Genomic DNA, 17418 nt, shown 5'->3' with positions numbered 1-17418 from the left:
TGTTGGGGAAATCCAGAACCAGGGGACACAATCTAAGGATAAGGGGTATGCCATTTAGGACATAGATGAGGAGAAATTTCTTCACTCAGAGAGTTGTTAACCTGTGGAATTCCCTGCCACAGAGAGTTGTTGATGCCAGTTCATTGGATATTTTCAAAAGAGAGTTAGATATGGCTCTTACGGCTAAAGGGTCAAGGGATATGGGGGAAAGCAGGAAAGGGATACTGAGGTGGGTGATCAGCCATGATCTTATTGAATGGTGATGCAGGCTCGAAGGGCCAAATGGCCTACTCCTGCGCCTATTTTCTATGTTTCTAAAGAGGCTATATAAATGCAAGTTGTTGTTATTGATCCTATCCTCACCCAATGTCCACACACTTTCCAGCAGAGGTCAATGGACAAATTATCAGAAGAAGGAACCTTTTTTTCCCCCTCTCCTTAGCCCATGGGTAAAGTAGCTAATTGCACCATTTCTAATGCCACCCTGACTAAGGTGAGTTACCTTAGCACAGGCCAGAAGTCTAACTTGTAAACACTTCTGTGACAGTGTTACCTTTTATCTCATCATCATAGGCAGTCCCTCAGGGTTGAGGATGACTTGCTTCCACACTAAATATGAGCACTCAGGTGACTGATAAACTCATTTTAAACGGTGGAAGATGCCTGTGCATGAATTATTTTAACGTGGGGTGGCCGTTGCACACCAGCCACCACAAGGGCTTGATGGAGCAAGGTCTTGGTCCAGTGGCAAGGGGATCCAAGATGACTGGAGACCAAGCTCCGCCACATGTGCCTAGTACATACATCTATTGCGACGTGGGAGAGCATGTAACAGTTTTTGAAAAGCAGATCTGTAGATACAGAGGTAAAAGTGCAACGCTAAAATTTAGAACGTGATATCTGGAGCACATACAAACCAAAACATCTCTCAACAGAAGAAAGGTACTAACAATCAGCACTGGTTCCCCATATAATGCAACTAAGGGATGATTCAAATTGGTCCAATTTGGATTTATTTGAGAACTATGTGAATTTTGACCCATTTGGATCTTTTTGGGTTTGAGTTGGTCTATTCTTTAAAAATACAAACCATCTCTTTTCCACCTTGCCATTTTTCTCTATTGTACCATGCAGTCCGCTGTTGTTGTACCGATGGGTGGTTGCTGTGGTTACTGAAACTGTGTGATTGATAATGAAGAAAGTCATGAGCTGTAGGAGGATATCAATCTACTGGTCAGGTGGGCAGAGCAGTGGCAAATGGAGTTTAATTCAGAGAAGTGTGAGGTGATGCACTTTGGGAGGGCTAATAAGGAAAGGGTATACACATTAAGCGGTACGCTATTTAATAGTGTAGATGAACAAAGGGACCTTGGAGTACTTGTCCACAGATCCTTGAAAGTAGCAGGCCAGGTGAATAAGATGGTTAAAAAGGCATAAGGAATGCTTGCCTTTATTGGCCGAGGCATAGAATATAAGAGCAGGAAGGTTATACTTAAATTGTATAATACTTTGGTTAGGCCACAGCTAGAGTATTGCGTGCAGTTCTGGTTGCCGTATTATAGGAAAGACGTGATTGCACTAGAGGGTGCAGGGGAGATTTACTAGAATGCTTCCTGGAATGGAGAATCTTAGTTATGAGGACAGATTGGATCGGCTGGGTTTGTTCTCATTGGAACAGAGGAGGTTGAGAGGAGACCCCATTAAGGTGTACAAAATATTGAGGGGCCTGGACATAGTGGATAATAAGGATCTATTTCCATTGGTGAAGGGGTCTATTAAGAGGGGGCATAGTTTTAAGGTGGGTGGTGGAAGGTTTATAGGGGATTTGAGGGGGGGCTTCTTTACGCAAAGGGTTGTGGGGATCTGGAACTCGCTGCCTGGAGAGTGGTGGATGCAGAAACCCTCACCACTTTTAAGAGATGGTTGGATGGGCACTTAAAGTGCCGTAACCTACAGAGTTACGGACCCAGAGCTGGTAGTTGGGATTAGAGTGGATGACCTTTTATTGGCCGATGCAGTATTAATGGTAAGTACTGCAGGAATCCTTAATGTCTCGCCATGTCATTGTAAGAAGCCGAGACATTATGGATGTAAAGATCACAAGAGCCATGCGGGGAGCAGAATGCTGGACAGATCACCGTCTAGTCAGGTCCACTCTCCAGCTGTACATTGCTCCACTTCAGCGCAAGCGTCCAAAACCGAGCAGAAGTGTCTTTAACACAGCGAGGCTGAAACATCAGTGCTACTGTGAGCAGTTCCAGGATGACCTCGATAACAGGCTGATGTCTCACAGACCGCTCACTGGCAACACCACACAGAAGTGGACAAAGCTCAAACAGATGGTGACAGACTTAGCAAAGACAACTCTTGGACTTAAAATGAAGGTACATCAAGACTGGTTCGATGAAAACAACGTTGAGATCTGCAAGATGCTGGATGAAAAGAAAAAAGCATATCTAAAATGGCAAAATGATCCTTCCTCAATTTCCAAGAGGGACTGCTACAGACACATGCAGAGCAAAGCACAAAGAGACCTTCGCCAGATGCAAGATAAATGGTGGCAGACGAAAGCAGAGGAAGTGGAACATTATGCTGAAACTCACAATACAAAGATGTTCTTCGAGTTAGTCTATGGACCATCAAAACCCAGCACCACTCCACTCCTTTCAGCAGATGGCAGCACTTTGATCAAAGACAGGACTGGCATAAATGAGAGGTGGAGAGAATATTTCAGCAATCTTCTTAATAGACCTTCAACAGTGAACGAAGAAGCACTTGACTCCATACTCCAGCAACCTATCAAAGAAGATCTTGATCTTCCTCCCAGCATGGATGAAGTAAAGAAAGCCATCAACCAGATGAGTACTGGAAAGGCTCCAGGAAAGGATGGAATCCCTGCCGAAATCTACAAGGCAGTAGGCCCAGCAACTCTCGAGGCCTTTCATGACATAACAACCAGCATCTGGGAAGAGGAAGACATGCCACAGGACTTTCGTGACGCTTTGATAGTTTCCCTCTACAAGAACAAGGGCAACAAAGCAGACTGTGGCAATTACAGAGGAATATTGCTTCTGTCCATTGCTGGGAAGTTCATCGGCCGCATATTGCTGAACCGATTCATGGCTAGTGTTTCAGAAGCAAATCTTCTAGAAACACAATCTGGCTTTCGACCTGGTCGGATCACAGCAGACATGATCTTTGCACTCAGACAAGTGCAGGAGAAGTGCATTGAGCAGAACATGGACTTGTACGCTGTATTTATTGACCTCATTAAGGCCTTTAATATTGTCAACAGAGCAGCGCTGTAGTCAATCTTGACGAAACGTGGGTGTCCAAGGAAGTTTGTCCACATCATTGAGCTGTTTCATGACAATATGACAGGTGAAGTGCTCTCAGACGGCACAACCACGGCCCAATTTGCCATCTCAAATGGAATAAAACAAGGTTGTGTACTCGCTCCAGTTCTGTTCAACCTACTCTTTACCTGCGTCTTGAACTATGCCATAAAAGACTTGGAGTTTGGGGTCTACCTGAAATATCGATTAGATGATTCGCTGTTCGACCTCCGCCACCTTGCTGCAAAGACCAAAGTACGGAAACGACTCATCCTAGAGGCACTCTTTGCTGACGACTGCGCCCTCATGGCACACAAGGAGAGTGACCTACAATTCATACTCAGGAAATGTGCTGAGGCAACAGAATTGTTTGGCCTAACCATCAGCCTTAGTAATACTGAGGTTCTATTTCAGCCTGTCCCTGGCACCACAGCACCTGCTCCCACAGTCTTCATCGGCAGTATACAACTAAAGACAGTGGACAGCTTCAAGTACCTTGACAGCACCATATCAAGTGATGGGTCCTTGGACAAGGAGATTGATGCAAGGATCTGCAAAGCCAGCCAGGCACTTGGTCGCTTGCGCACTAAGGTGTTGAGTCACCACCACATCCGACTGTCAACTAAACTGTTGGTGTATAGAGCAGTTGCTCTCTCATCTTTCCTTTATGGATGAGAGACCTGGACACCCTACAGGCGACACACCAAAAAGTTGGAAGCTTTCCACATGCACAGTCTCAGATCTATACTCCACATACGCTGGCAAGACCGAGTGTCAAACCTTGAGGTTCTGGAGAGAGAACAATCAACTAGCATTGAGGTGATGATCATGTGAGCCTAGTTCCGGTGGGCTGGACATGTCATCCGCATGGATGAGTCAAGGATCCCTCGTCAGCTTCTTCACGGCGAGCTCTGTGAAGGCCGAAGACACCAGGGGTGCCCCCACAAGCGCTACAAAGATTGCATTAAGGCTAACCTCCAGTACTGTGGCATCCGATCAAAGGACCTCGAGAATACAGCAGCTAATAAAATCCAGTGGCGAACCCTCACGAGGACTGCTTGTCAGACCTTCGAAGAAAGCCGATGTCAACGCCTGCGGGACACTAGAGATAGACGACATCAAGTGGTAGTACTGTCAGCATCAGGCACACTAAACTTCCCTTGTTCGGTGTGCAGGAGACTATGTGCATCCAGAATTGGCCTGTACAGCCACTTGAAGACACATGTCATTAATGATTAGCACAACAACGTCTTTGTTGGATACGACAGACTACCAAGACTGCAGGAAATCGAATACGGCCAGGGTGATCTCCTGGACTAGTTTCGATCGTCTGGAGGGGTCGGAGAGGAATTTTCCCAGATTTTTTTCTCCCTAAATTGGCCTGGGTTTTTATCTGATTTTTGCCTCTCCCAGGAGATCACATGGCTCCGGTTGGGGTGGAGTGTAGAATGTTTCAGTATAAGGGGTGTCGCAGTTGTGTGAGGCGGACTGGTTGGGCCAGGAGCTCTTTGCCTTTCCACCATTGTCCATAGGTTTATATGTAACCTTCAGGGCTGCTGACCAAGGGCTGTGCGGCTCTTTGTCGGTCGGTGTGGACATGATGGGCCGAAATGGCCTCCTTCTGTGCTGTAAATTTCTATGTTTCTATGTTATAAAAATGGTGGCCAGCTGGCTGTACTGAGGACCAAGGTATCCTATCCAAGGTGTTATGAATTCAGGTCGACCATAAAGGAAGACAGACTTGCATTTATAGAATGCCTTTCATAACCTCAGGATGTCCCGTAGCGCTTTACAGCCAATGAAGTATTTTGAAATGCAGTCACTGTTGTGAACTAGGAAACGAGGCAGCCAATTTGAGCATAGCAAGCTCCCAAAAACAGCAATGGGATCATGCTTTTTAGTGATGTTGGTTGACGGATAAATGTTGGTCAGGACACTGGGGATAATTCTCCTGTTCTTCTGCTATAAATAGTGCTGTTGGATCTTTTATTTCCACCTCATAAGGAAGATGGGGCCTTGGTTTAAAGTCTCATCCGAAAGACGGCACCCCTGACAGTGCAGCTCTCCTTCAGTAGCTAAAGAAACACGTAACAAAGAGGAGATTTTAAGGGAATTTCCAGAGAGCCCAGTCTGCAATGACGATGCAACCACTCACCGCAGAACACCAGCAAGTGACTGGATAAGTTGATGGGCTAAAGATGTTCGTTAGTGTGTTATGGAGGATGCACACGGAATATGTCAGGGGTACTACAATTCACCTCAGCAGCCTGGGCAAGAGAGGGGGAAAACATGACAGGGCTCCAATGATTATCTCGTGATTGGTGCTGGACAGTACGTGTGTAGGTTTGGCTGTAATGCTCCCAAAATCAAAGCACCTGGTCCCACTCGTTGTCCAAGCACGTTCATGAGAATGTACACCAGGTCGAGGAACTAGAAAGAAAAAGAAAAGACAGACTTGGATTTACATAGCGCCTTTCACGACCACCGGATATCTCAAAGCGTTTTACAGCCAACTAGAGTGGGGGCCAGCGCCTGTGGGACCATACCCGAGCTTTCTGCAGAAGAATGGGAGAAAATTGGGAAAGAAAAATAACTTTGTACAAAATGGCTAGTTAATGTTTTCTGGTATTGGGTTCACCAGGTGTAAACCGGTTTTAGTGTGGAACACTGCCATCTAGTGGTGCAGATTAAATAACAAAACACATCATCATCATTAAAGGCAGTCCCTCGAGGATGACTTGCTTCCATGCCAAAAAGGGATGAATTCACAGGTGTTTCAATGAAGGGCCTAATATTACAGATCCCAAACTACATCCTGAAGGGTGGAAGATGCCTGTGCATGGATTTTTTTTAACATGTGGTGGCCGTTGCACACCAGGCACCACACGGGCTTGACAGAGCTAGGTCTTGGTCCAGTGGCAAGGATTAACCAAGATCACTGGAGACCAGCTCTGCTGCACAGACCGAACGCGCACACATATTGCAGTGTGGGCTGGCCCGTGCTGCCCCTGGGCCCTCGCCTCTTCAGGGCCCCAGATTCATGCCTCTACAAACTCTTGCCGCTCCTTCGTCCCTCCTGCTGTACCTGCCCACACTGCAATCAGCGACCTGGCTTCGCAGCCGCCGCCCTCCTGCAGCAGTACGCGCTGCTCCCTGCAGTGGCATGCTGCCGCACACTGCTCCCTCCAATGGCCCCGGCCTGCTGATGGTCTTGCAGGCCGGGACCACACCGGTTTCTGGGCCGAGCCGTTGCACGCTACTCCCTCCAATGGCCCCGGCCATTTTCTCCGTAGCCGATGTGTGACCTCCTGTGCCTCCATCATTACACGCACCACACGTGGTCCTGGCCTGCAAGACCATCAGCAGGCCGGGGCCATTGGAGGGAGCAGCGTGCGGTGGCCCGGCCCGGAAATCGACGTGGTCCTGGCCTGCAAGACCATCAGCAGGCCGGGGCCATTGGAGGGAGCAGCATGCGGTGGCCCGGCCCGGAAATCGGCGTGGTACCGGCCTGCAAGACCATCAACAAAACACAGCACTGTGATAACAAGATATGTAGAAAACTGGATGAAGAGGACACCTATGGGCTAAATGACAGTATAACAGACAGAGAGCCGAATTCTCCCACACAGACCTGTGAAGATTACATATTACAATTTTATTATTGAAAAGTATTTAAAAGTAAGCCTTTTTATATTCATTAGTTGGCTCAATATTCTCTCTATCTCTGGATGTTGTAGTTTATTGAACATTAGATAGTTTATTATTCTAACACATATTTGCTTAAAACCTAAATGAACCTCAACTTCAGTTGTTAGCTAGATACAGTATTACTGTGGTCTGTAATTCTTTCACTCCAAGCCAAACACTTTGGGGTAGAAATTGCCCTCCGCTGGAAATGGATTTCTGAAGTGTTCTGACCGCCACAATGGATGTTGCGGCCTATCCGGCAAAATTCAGCTCCTTGGAGTTTTTTCTCTAGTGGGGCAGAAGTGGATCATCATGGGGATGGAAGTGGGAGCGGAGAGGAATGGCCATCACTAGCGGGCCAGGACAGAGTGGCCGCAGCTGTCAGTCATCAGCAGCGCGCTGATGATGTCATCGCACTGGCGCATCACAATGTCTCTCCCCTTCAAAGGGGAGGGCTTCTGCGAACTCTGCATTCATTTTAGTTTGATCCACTGGGCCACCTGGGAGGGTTTTGGCCGGGTCAGCAGCCTGGAATTCAATAGGAGGTGACAAGCTGCCTGTTAGCGGCCCAGCCGAACCCAGGGGCATAATTGTCGGCCCGAATGGGAGTCTTCAGCTCTTCAAGCTGAATTTCCTTCCGAAGCTCAAAAAATGGGAAGCGTGCTTTAGCACCAACACAAATGGCTCAGCAAGCCAGGGAAGGCTGCCAGAGTGCAAGAGAGGTCCTCTACCCACAGGGGCCAGGAAGAACAATGTGGACCACATCACTGATGCCATCAGTGCCACTAGTTTAACCTCCACCATCTGGCTCTGGTGCCCAAACAAGCTTCATGACCTCAGACCAGTGGTCAAGGTCAGTGAATGCATCTTCAAGAGCCTTCTCCTACCAACTGCACCACTAGCTTCACACACTGCTCAATGCATAACTCCTGCCCCCAATCACTCACCTACCAACAATCTGCACCAATGACATGGCACACATCCCATTCCTAGTCTCACCTCACCTCCTTGGAGGAGACGGTGCAGGACATTCTTGGCAGGGGTATAGCTGAGCCCTTGGCCAGCGGCGAGGCAGAATGGGTACAAGATGCTCCTCTTTCTCACATGCACCTCTTGCTTTCCCGCCTTCCCCTCACTAGAACTGCACCCTTGTGCCTTCCTCATTTTACACACCCAAGAAATGCAGCCTGCCCAACCAGTGGTTAGCTAAGAGGGAGGAGAGTGAATGAGAGAAGAAACACCATCACTTGATTTGACAGTCCCAGCCACGAGCTCCTCCAGGTCGACCAGCAAGGCCATTTGCAGTGTTCCCCACTGAAAGTTAGCAGCCTTCCATCAGCCATGCTGCAGCCACTGGGGTAGACCGTGTAACTTCACTAGGATAGGCAAAGGCACATACAAGGCAGTCACTAAGGGAATGCACAAGGGTGATCAGTTGATTTCTTGATGTCATATTGGATGGATAGATGTATACAGTTGGATTGGAAAGTTTGCTTTATGCTGGCTTTTATTTCAGCAGTGTGGCCAAGAGGATGCTGTGATGGTCAGTAACACAGGGAAGGTAACGTGTGAGACAAATATTGAAAGGGGAGTTGGGGTTGTGGTCACTGGTACTGCAGGCGGATGATTCCATCCCGGATATTCCGGCCAGAAAGGGGCTGTCTGGGTTGTATCCTCCTCTTCTGCTTCCTCCTCTTCTGTTTCTTTCTCTGCCCTCTGTGAGCAGATGCTGTAAATCTGAAATGACAGCATAAAATGCTGGAAATACTCAGGTCAGGCAGCATCTTTTTGTTAAATTTGTTCCGAGATGTGGACATCACTGCCAAGACCAGCATTTATTGCCCATCCCTAATTGCCTTTGAGAAGGTGGTGGTGAGCCGCCTTTTGAACTGCTGCAGTCCTTGTGGTGAAAGTATCCCACAGTGCTGTTAGGGAGTTCCAGGATTTTGACGCAGCGACGCTGAAGGAATAGCGATATGTTTCCAAGTCAGGATGGTGTATAACTTGGAGGGGAACTTGCAGGTGATGGTGTTGCCATGCGTCTACTGCCCTTGTCCTTCTAGGTGGTAGAGGTCGCGGGTTTGGGAGGCGCTAACAAACAGTCGTGGCGAGTTGGTGCAGTGCATCTTATAGATGGTACACACTGCAGCCACGGTGTGCCAGTGGTGGAGGGAGGGAATGTTTAAGGCGGTGGATGGGGTGCCAATCAAGCGGTCTGCTTTGTCCTGGATGGTGTCAAGCTTTGTGTTGTTGGAGCTGCACTCATCCAGGCAAGTGGAGAGTATTCCATCACACTCCTGACCTGTGCCTTGTAGATGGTGGAAAGGCTTTGGGGAGTCAGGAGTCTTGACCTGAGACATGAAGTCTGTTTCTTTCTCCACAGATGTTGCCTGACCTGAGTATTTTCAGCATTTACTGTCTTCTTAGATGCCTTCCTTTACTATCCGAGGCCTTGCAAGCATCCAGCAGCACTCCCTGCACACTTAACGTGTATTGCAGTAAGCCACTACTTCAATAAAATAAAAAAATCTTCACCTCTGTCAGTCTGCTGCATGCTAGGTTTACATGCTTGGTGCTCATGGTCTACAGAGTAGTAGTGATACTTTCTCTCCTATATGCTTCAGAAACATGGACTATGTACAGCACGCACCTCAAAGTACTGAAGTACTACCACCAATGCTGCCTCCGCAAGATCCTGCAAATCCATTGCCAGGATAGGCATACCAATGCCAGTGTTCTCGCTCAGGCCAACATCCTCAGCATCAAAGCATTGACCATGCTTGATCAGCTCCGATAGATGGGCCACATCGTCCACATGCCCGATACAAGACTCCCAAAACAAGTGCTTTACTCAGAGCTCCAATATGGCAAGCAAGCCCCAGGTGAGCTTCAAGGACACCCTCAAAGCCTCCTTGAAAAAGTGCAACTTCCCCACCGACACCTGGGAATCCCTGGCCCAAGACTGCTCAAAGTGGAGGAGAAGCATCCGGGAAGGCGCTGAACACCGAGTCTCTTCGCCTGTAAGTGGTTTTGCCCTTGGTGGTTTTGAATCACCCATTCCCATCCACCCCACCTTACAATAGTTCTAGACACCGGAATTATAGTAGTGAACAGAAATACACAATTATAGCCAGATCTTTCGGTCTCAACCGTCACAATGCTTTTATTCAAGTTAAAGCATGCACCTGCACCCAGTAAAACACCCTGGTGGTGTAAAACAAACAAACACAATACAACACACAACCCTGGCCCCGTCTGAACAGAACCCTAACGCGAAGTACCCACGACTAAAACACCACCGAATCTGTCTAACAGAACGTGCGTACGCCTATGATCCATGCAGAAACATCTCCACTAAACCCCTAAGGCTTGGTTGGGACACACGACACCCCTTCACACTATGCAGTCGTCTTAAAGAATGCGTGGGTTGGGATAATGCTCACCCCTCTGGCTTACTCGCTGCTTCTCCCAATGAGGCTATCTTCTGGTTCTGTACCAATCTGTGCATTGAAGTTCAGTCTCAAGGTCAGCTTCCCAGTTGAAGTAGCGAGGCTCTCTTTGCTCATAGAAGGTGGTTTCTTCTCTCCTTCCCAGACAGAGTGCTCGGTCTTTGAGTGCGTTGAACGAAGCAAGCAAGTGTAGAAGAGGAGAGAGAGGGAGAGATGGCAGAAAACTGCCTCTCTTATACTTGCAAAAATGTTTCTTCTCGTGCCAAATGTTAGTTCTTCGCCTGAGGCAGTACAACTAAAAAGCAAATGAAACACTTTGTTCAGCCGGTGTCTTTGTCAACTGCCTGTTCCTGGGTATAAGGCTCCAACGAATCTGGGTGGCCGAAAAACTTCCTTTGTGTCTTGAGCACCGACCAATCTTCTTGATCTCTCACTGATGGGTTCCCATTACATGACAAACGGCCTCCCATCAACCATCTTCCTGCGATTTCAGCCATTGATCCATCCCTGCCCATCTGATGTGGATTCCTGTGGAACATGTTTGAACCTGTCCCAAGTCATGCTGTCTGCCCTTCTGCAGTACAGCAAAGTTAAAAGCAATGTCCAAAACTTAAAAGTCCAAAAGTTTATGCTTTTGCTGTTTATGTTTTTGCTGAATCCTGACACGCCATAAGCACGCAGAAGCCAAGCGCATACAGCGGAAGGAATACACGAAAACCCAAGCACCCCAACCACACGTCTCTCCAACCACTGTCTGTCCCACCTGTGACGGAGACTGTAGGTCCCGCATTGGAATCATCAGTCACCTGAGAACTCATTAGTGTGGAAGCAAGTCATCCTTGCCTCCGAAGGACTGCCTAAAAAGAAGAGGTTTACATGGCTTAGCCTTGGACTCAGCAGTGAACTCAGCGCAAAGCTACAAGTTCGCCACGGTGACATTAAGTCGGTGTTGCACCTCTCCCTCATTTCAATTTGCTGGGCGATGGATCTTACCGGCAGCGCTTCCAGGCCTGGGAAAATAGGCCCCGCAACCCGCTGTTTGCCAGTAATGGGTGGCGCTAAGCCCCAGAATTTTTAGCCCAATGATTCTAATAATAAAAGTTTAACATGGAAATAATTATTTTAACAGCAGGGTGCTTCAAGCTAAATTTACTCCCAATGTGTTTGACTCTTTTGTCTCTCCCTTACAATCTTTCTTGATTACTTCCTGTTTTTGGATCTTTCCAGAACACTGGCAAACAAGGCAAGTACACAGTTCAAAGTTGTCCTACAGTTGCTGCGCGATTAATAACAAACGGTATCTGATATTAAAACAAAATAACTGGTAATGGTTATCAAGTGGTGAAATATTCTGGGCAAAGAATAGTCCCTTGTAGGGTATAAAGTGTTTGAATCCTAGTAGGCAACCTGTTTGGAACAGGTTTGAATTTGTCCCTTCTCTCTGCAAAAGGATCCATTTTCTCTGTAGACTCTTTCTATTCATTCTTGTTATACGTGGTCTGTTGAACTGAATTAATAGCAGCTGCAGATGAAAGGCTGGATTAGCGGGGCCTTTATGGGACCACAGAGGGAGGAGGACAGAAGTGAGGATGTTTCTGCACCATGAACTTGAGTTATTTTGACCGGAGCAGTGGGAGGGGTATTGACTTTTTATTTAAAGAGGCATTCCAGGTTTGTGCATGTGGACAATATGCAACAATGTGATTGGTGTGGTCCTATCAAATCGATTCCTACTACAATTTTTAAAAATTTGCCTCGAGTAAAAACAGAGAAAAACGCAGAATTCTCAGCGCAACATGCTTGTGTTACTGTGTTACAGTCTAAATGGTCACAGGCCTTGACTGAAAACTCCCTAACATGGTGACAACGCCCCTTTTAATTAACTTGCTCAGGAATGTTGAGCAACAAGCGGTTTATGACATTGGTCCAAAAAATGTGTAAGAAAATGTGCTAAGAACTGTATAAAAAAAAAACCTCTTTACTAGTTCAGCCAAATGTTTATCAATTATTTGAACTTTCAGGACCACGAGTCCCTTCACGAGCTGAAAAAACAAGATGAAGTTAATGTCGGTTTCAAAATTGTCTGCTGAGCCCCCCTAATGCCTCAGTGCGTTTATTCAGTGGGTAACTAAGCCATATCATATAATATAGCATTGGGCAGTCCCACACCAATAAAAAAAGAGTTCACAGGTGTTTCAATGAGGGATCTGACATTCTAAGGTGGAAGATGCCTGTGCGTGAATTTTTTTTTAAAAACGTGGAATGGCCGTTGCACACCAGCCACCACACGGGTTTGACAGAGCAAGGCCTTGGTCTAGTGGCAAGGGTTAACCAAGATGACTGAAGACCAAGCTCTGCTGCGCTATCACTGGGCCCCGGCCCCACTACTATTAAATGCTGCGCCGCTCCTGGGCCACGACATCATCCATCCTCCACTGTTCACCGCCTCAGATTGCCGTTGGATTCAATCGGCGGGATTCGCTGGTCTCGATCGCCGCTCCCTGCTGGTCTCGACCTCCGGGCCTCGCTGCTGGTTTCGTTCTGTTCCAATCGGCTGCCTGGACTCCGATGACGTCAATCCAGCCTCCCTCCTCGAATCTGTCCCTGCAGTGGCTGGCTCTTCCTTTTATTGCCGAACTCCCGCGATGGTGTTCCCTCGCAGGTCGGGGATAAAAGGAGGATCTAAGCCATATAACCCTCAGTTTTGAGGTGTTAAAATTGTCCATTGTATTCCATGGGTTGAGGTGAGAAAAATTCATCCTGGGTTCTCACTCCTGATTACTACACACTGGCAGTGTGTGTATTTGTGTGGATGTTAGACAAGGACAGAATCAGGCTCAGATGCGATGCCTCCCATATTCAAACAGCCAGCCAATCATGTCAAGGCTCATAAAATGGCCGCTTGTGTAAGGTACAAAAGCCTCCTTGGAATGATATCCCAGCAGGATGCCAGCACCTTCAGGACAGGTGGGGTTGGGAGGGGGGAGAAACAGGAGTAAACCAACAAGAAAAAAAGGTGTCTGAATCGAACTCCCTCCCTAAACCTCTCCGCCTCTCTATCTCTCTTTCCTCCTTCAAAACGCTCCTTAAAACTTACCTCTTTGACCAGGCTTTTGGTTACCTGTGCTAATTTCAACTTGTGTGGCTCAGTGTCAAATTTTTTATCTCAAAATACTCCTGTGAAGCACCTTGGGGCGTTTCACTATGTTAAAGATGCTATATAAATACAGATTACTGTTGTACTCACGTAACATTTTACACCCTATTCTGTATTTAAAATGAGGGCAAATTGATTCGGACCACCTCACACAGTATATTTCCTTTATAGCAAGAAGAGTTAAGATGGGTATTGATAGGATTTGCTTACCTTTGATGTTCATTATTATTCCAAAACTGCAGAATTTAAAACTGTGTGAATCATTCTGCAGCTTTGACATCATCGAATCTTACAGCACAGAAGGCCATTCAGCCCGCTGTGCCTGTGCCGGCTCTTCGAATGGACTATCCAATTAGTCGCCTGCTCTTTCCCCTTAGCCCTGCAATTTTTTCCTTTAAAATGGGCACCTCATTTTATTCAGGAAAGATGTGCATCTTATCACATCTCTCAGAAATGTCTCAATGGCTTCATATGAGTTACTATGAAATCCACTAAGTGCTGTTATGTCATCATCATCATAGGCAATCCCTCGAGTCGAGGATGACTTGCTTCCACGCCAAAAAGGGATGAGTTCACAGGTGTTTCAATGAAGGACCTAATATTCCAGATCCTGATCTACATCTTGGAGGGTGGATTTTTTTAACGTGTGGTGGCCGTTGCACACCAGCCACCACACGGGCTTGACAGAGCTAGGTCTTGGTCCAGTGGCAAGGATTAACCAAGACGAATGGAGACCTGTTCTAGTGTGCACACATATCGCAGTGTGGGCTGGCCCGTGCTGCCCCTGGGCCCTCGCTTCTTCTGGCCCCGAACTCACGCCTCTCCTGGGCCCCGATCACATCCCTCTACATTCTCTCACCGCTCCTTCGCCCCAACCTTGCCGCTCCTGCTGTACCTGCTCACATTCCAATCACCGACCTGGACCTTGATGACATCCCTCTTCGCTGTCGTCACCCTCCTGCACCAGCTCGCGCTGTACCTTGAAGTGGTATGCTGCCACGCTGCTCATAGCTGCCGCTTGCCGCTCCATTTTATGGCCCTGATCTGCCGCTGATGATCTCTCGCAGGTCGGGGCCACCACGCTGTTATGTAAGCAAATGTTGGCAGCCATTATGAGCACAGAAATACTCCCAAAATAAAAATATGATTGACTAGTTTTCCGGTCATGTTAGTTGAAGGAGGAATGCTAGCTAGGGGAGCAAAAAATCCCTTTGCCCTTCTTCGGATAGCACGATGGGATCTTTAACCTCGACCTGAACAGGTCCGCAGTTTGAAGTATCAGCGAAAGGAAGGCACCTCCAACAACGCAGCACTTCCCCAATGCTACACTGCAGTGCCAGTTTAAGATTATGTAGTCCCAAGTCTACAGAATGGGGCAATCTTCTGATTCAGCGATCAAAGTGATACCAACTGAGCCACACTAACAATTACAAAACATGTTCATTTTTTAATGTCTCTCTGTATTGCGTTTTGATATCCAAATGTTTGTTGACTAGAATATAACCCAACGCCAGTAATTTATTTCCCTTTGCTCTGAGCTTCTGGTTGTGAACGATAAAGCCTGTTTGTGTTTCGAAACTTCGCATCATTCTCCTTATCGTTGGAGAAGCGGATGTAACTTTCTTCCCATTAAGTTGTTTATTTCTGAGTCTGTCGTTTAACCCTTTACAGCCAGAGCTATTGAAAAGGAAGAAACATCTTTGTAAAAGAATTCCCTCTCCTGCTCCATTTACTCCAGAATCCATGAGCTGTGGCATCTCCTCTTTCTGATAGGAGGCTACCAAAATATGCCAGGATAGATAGACTATTTTTTTTTCCCCTAGCTAGGTATTTCTGATAGCCTGAGATATTCCTTTAAGAAATCCAACTGCATTTTTTTTTTAATGATAAATTTTCACAGTACAATGACTTGATTAGAAATTCTTTTAAAAATTTGAAGGGGCTATTTCATCAAAAATGATTAATATTTTCAACAAGCATTATTTTAACTGGAACGCAGTCCCCGAGGGAAATTTGTACTGAGGGAGTTAATTTAACAATGACAAGGGCTTCACAGTAAAGTGGGATGAGGAATGCAGTGTGCTCTGGGGAGAAAGAGCTACTTTGTGTTTGAAAGCCCTGGTTAGTTTTTTTTCCCCCAAAGAGGCCCATTTACGAATTACGTAAATTTTCAAAGTGACAAGCTGCTCATCGCTAACTATGGGGCCAAGACAATAGCCGGACGATTGGTAAGTTGAAGTCCTCCAAAGCTGTGACCATTCAATTTACCTAACTATCGAGTTCCAATCTATTCACTATAGTCCTGATATTTCATTTGGAGATAGTCACATCCAGAGTCTACTTGAGAAAGAACTTATTTCATGACAAATAGTACCGTCAGGAATCTGTGGAGACTCCAGTGAAGTATGGGCAGGAGCTCAAAACTTGCTGAAATGAACTCATTCAGTTAAAGAACATTCTGCTGGCCCTTGCAAGCTTAAATTAATACATTTTAACTTTAAGTTTCTGATATATAAAGCAATCCAGCTCTAATACCAATTTTCTGCAGATTATATTTTTATAATGCTTCACTGGTGTTTTTTTTGTCCTTCTCTATACCGATACTGGTCGGGGAGGATGGGAATGTCCAGCATGTAAATGTTTCACTCAGTGTAGTTAAAGCTGTTCTTTGGTTGATTTTCAGATGGGGGCACTTGAGAGCATTGTTAAGAAAACTGTTCAATATAGCAAGAGATTTTGTTTCCGAAATTGATTCTATAAGGCCTCTGTCCGCCTGAAAGCGGCGGCCACAGGTCGGAGCGGACTGGCCGCCCAGTCTCCACGGGGGGGCCGCCATTTTTTAAATTACCCTTTCTTAGTTTTGGAGCGGTGTCTGGGACTGCTCCGTTCATTTTCCCTCCGCAGCGTGCACGCGCCGACCCCTCACCGACCAACTGTGACCCCTTCCCGAAACTGCCCCTCGAGAAATTGCCCCTTTCTCGGTATTGCCCTGCGGGAGCAGCCCCGCTGCCGATCGGTACCCCCGACAGCTTTTTCTGTCGGTACACTCTCTATGGCTTGATGGCATGGCCGCCCTTAAAGGGGAGGTGGCAGTGCCGTCGACGCCATGTTATTATATTTGTCGGCCGACTGCCAGGTCGGACTGACAATTATGGCCACGGGTTCGGCCGGGCTGCCAACAAGCAGCCTGGCATCCCCTCTTGGGTGCCAGGCCGCTGGCCCGGCTGTTACCCTCCCTGGTGGCCCAGTGTTTTCCACTGAAGTGGCTGCAGAGTTTGTAAAGTCCTTACTCTACAGCATGAAACCACAGGAGGCACATCCCAGGGACAAGGCCACTCTGTGACCTTAACTCTTTATTACAGGACTCCAGAAGTGATGACCCTGCGTGGGACCTCCCTTTATATACCTGTGTGATCAGGTAAGGAGTGTCTCCCACAAGTTCACCCCCTGTGGTCAAGGTGTGCATCTGAGTTGAGTGTATACAGTAATACAGTGGTGTTACATTGTAGTTACAAACATGACCGAGTTCTCAGCGGCCCTCCCCTTTAAGTGAAGGGGAGAACGTTGTGACGTGTCAGCGTGGCGTTGATGACTGTTCGGGGCGGCGGACCCACTGCAAGGGCACTTCCACCGCGCAGCTGACTGGAACACTGCCGCGAGCCAAAAAAACCCCAAAGATGTGAATTTCTCCGTCCCATTTCGGCTCCTTCATTTCTTCATACAGATCAGGGATGAGAAACAGAAGATATAATAAGTGGTCTCTCTCTCCCTCTGAAGTCTCTCCTCTGCA

At 47.2% G+C, this 17418-nt stretch overlaps 1 protein-coding gene across 2 annotated transcripts in view; it reads left to right on the top strand.

Moving 5' to 3' along the window:
* The window catches only part of LOC139262856 (fibroblast growth factor 1-like), a 70586-nt gene that overhangs the window by 21058 nt on the left and 32110 nt on the right, over positions 1-17418 (top strand). Inside the window, exon 1 of one of the 2 annotated variants that reach the window (XM_070878064.1) lies at positions 15777-15856. The exons of the other annotated variant lie outside the window; for it this stretch is intronic. The gene's annotated coding sequence lies outside the window, so the exon portion shown is untranslated. Of the gene's footprint in view, positions 1-15776; positions 15857-17418 lie in introns of those variants that run through there. 2 annotated transcript variants of the gene reach the window in all.

The sequence above is a fragment of the Pristiophorus japonicus genome, chromosome 4, assembly GCF_044704955.1.
Source record: "Pristiophorus japonicus isolate sPriJap1 chromosome 4, sPriJap1.hap1, whole genome shotgun sequence".
NCBI classification, from domain to species: domain Eukaryota; kingdom Metazoa; phylum Chordata; class Chondrichthyes; family Pristiophoridae; genus Pristiophorus; species Pristiophorus japonicus.
Note: the sequence above shows the minus strand (reverse complement) of the source record. Positions and strands in the feature narration are given on the sequence as shown.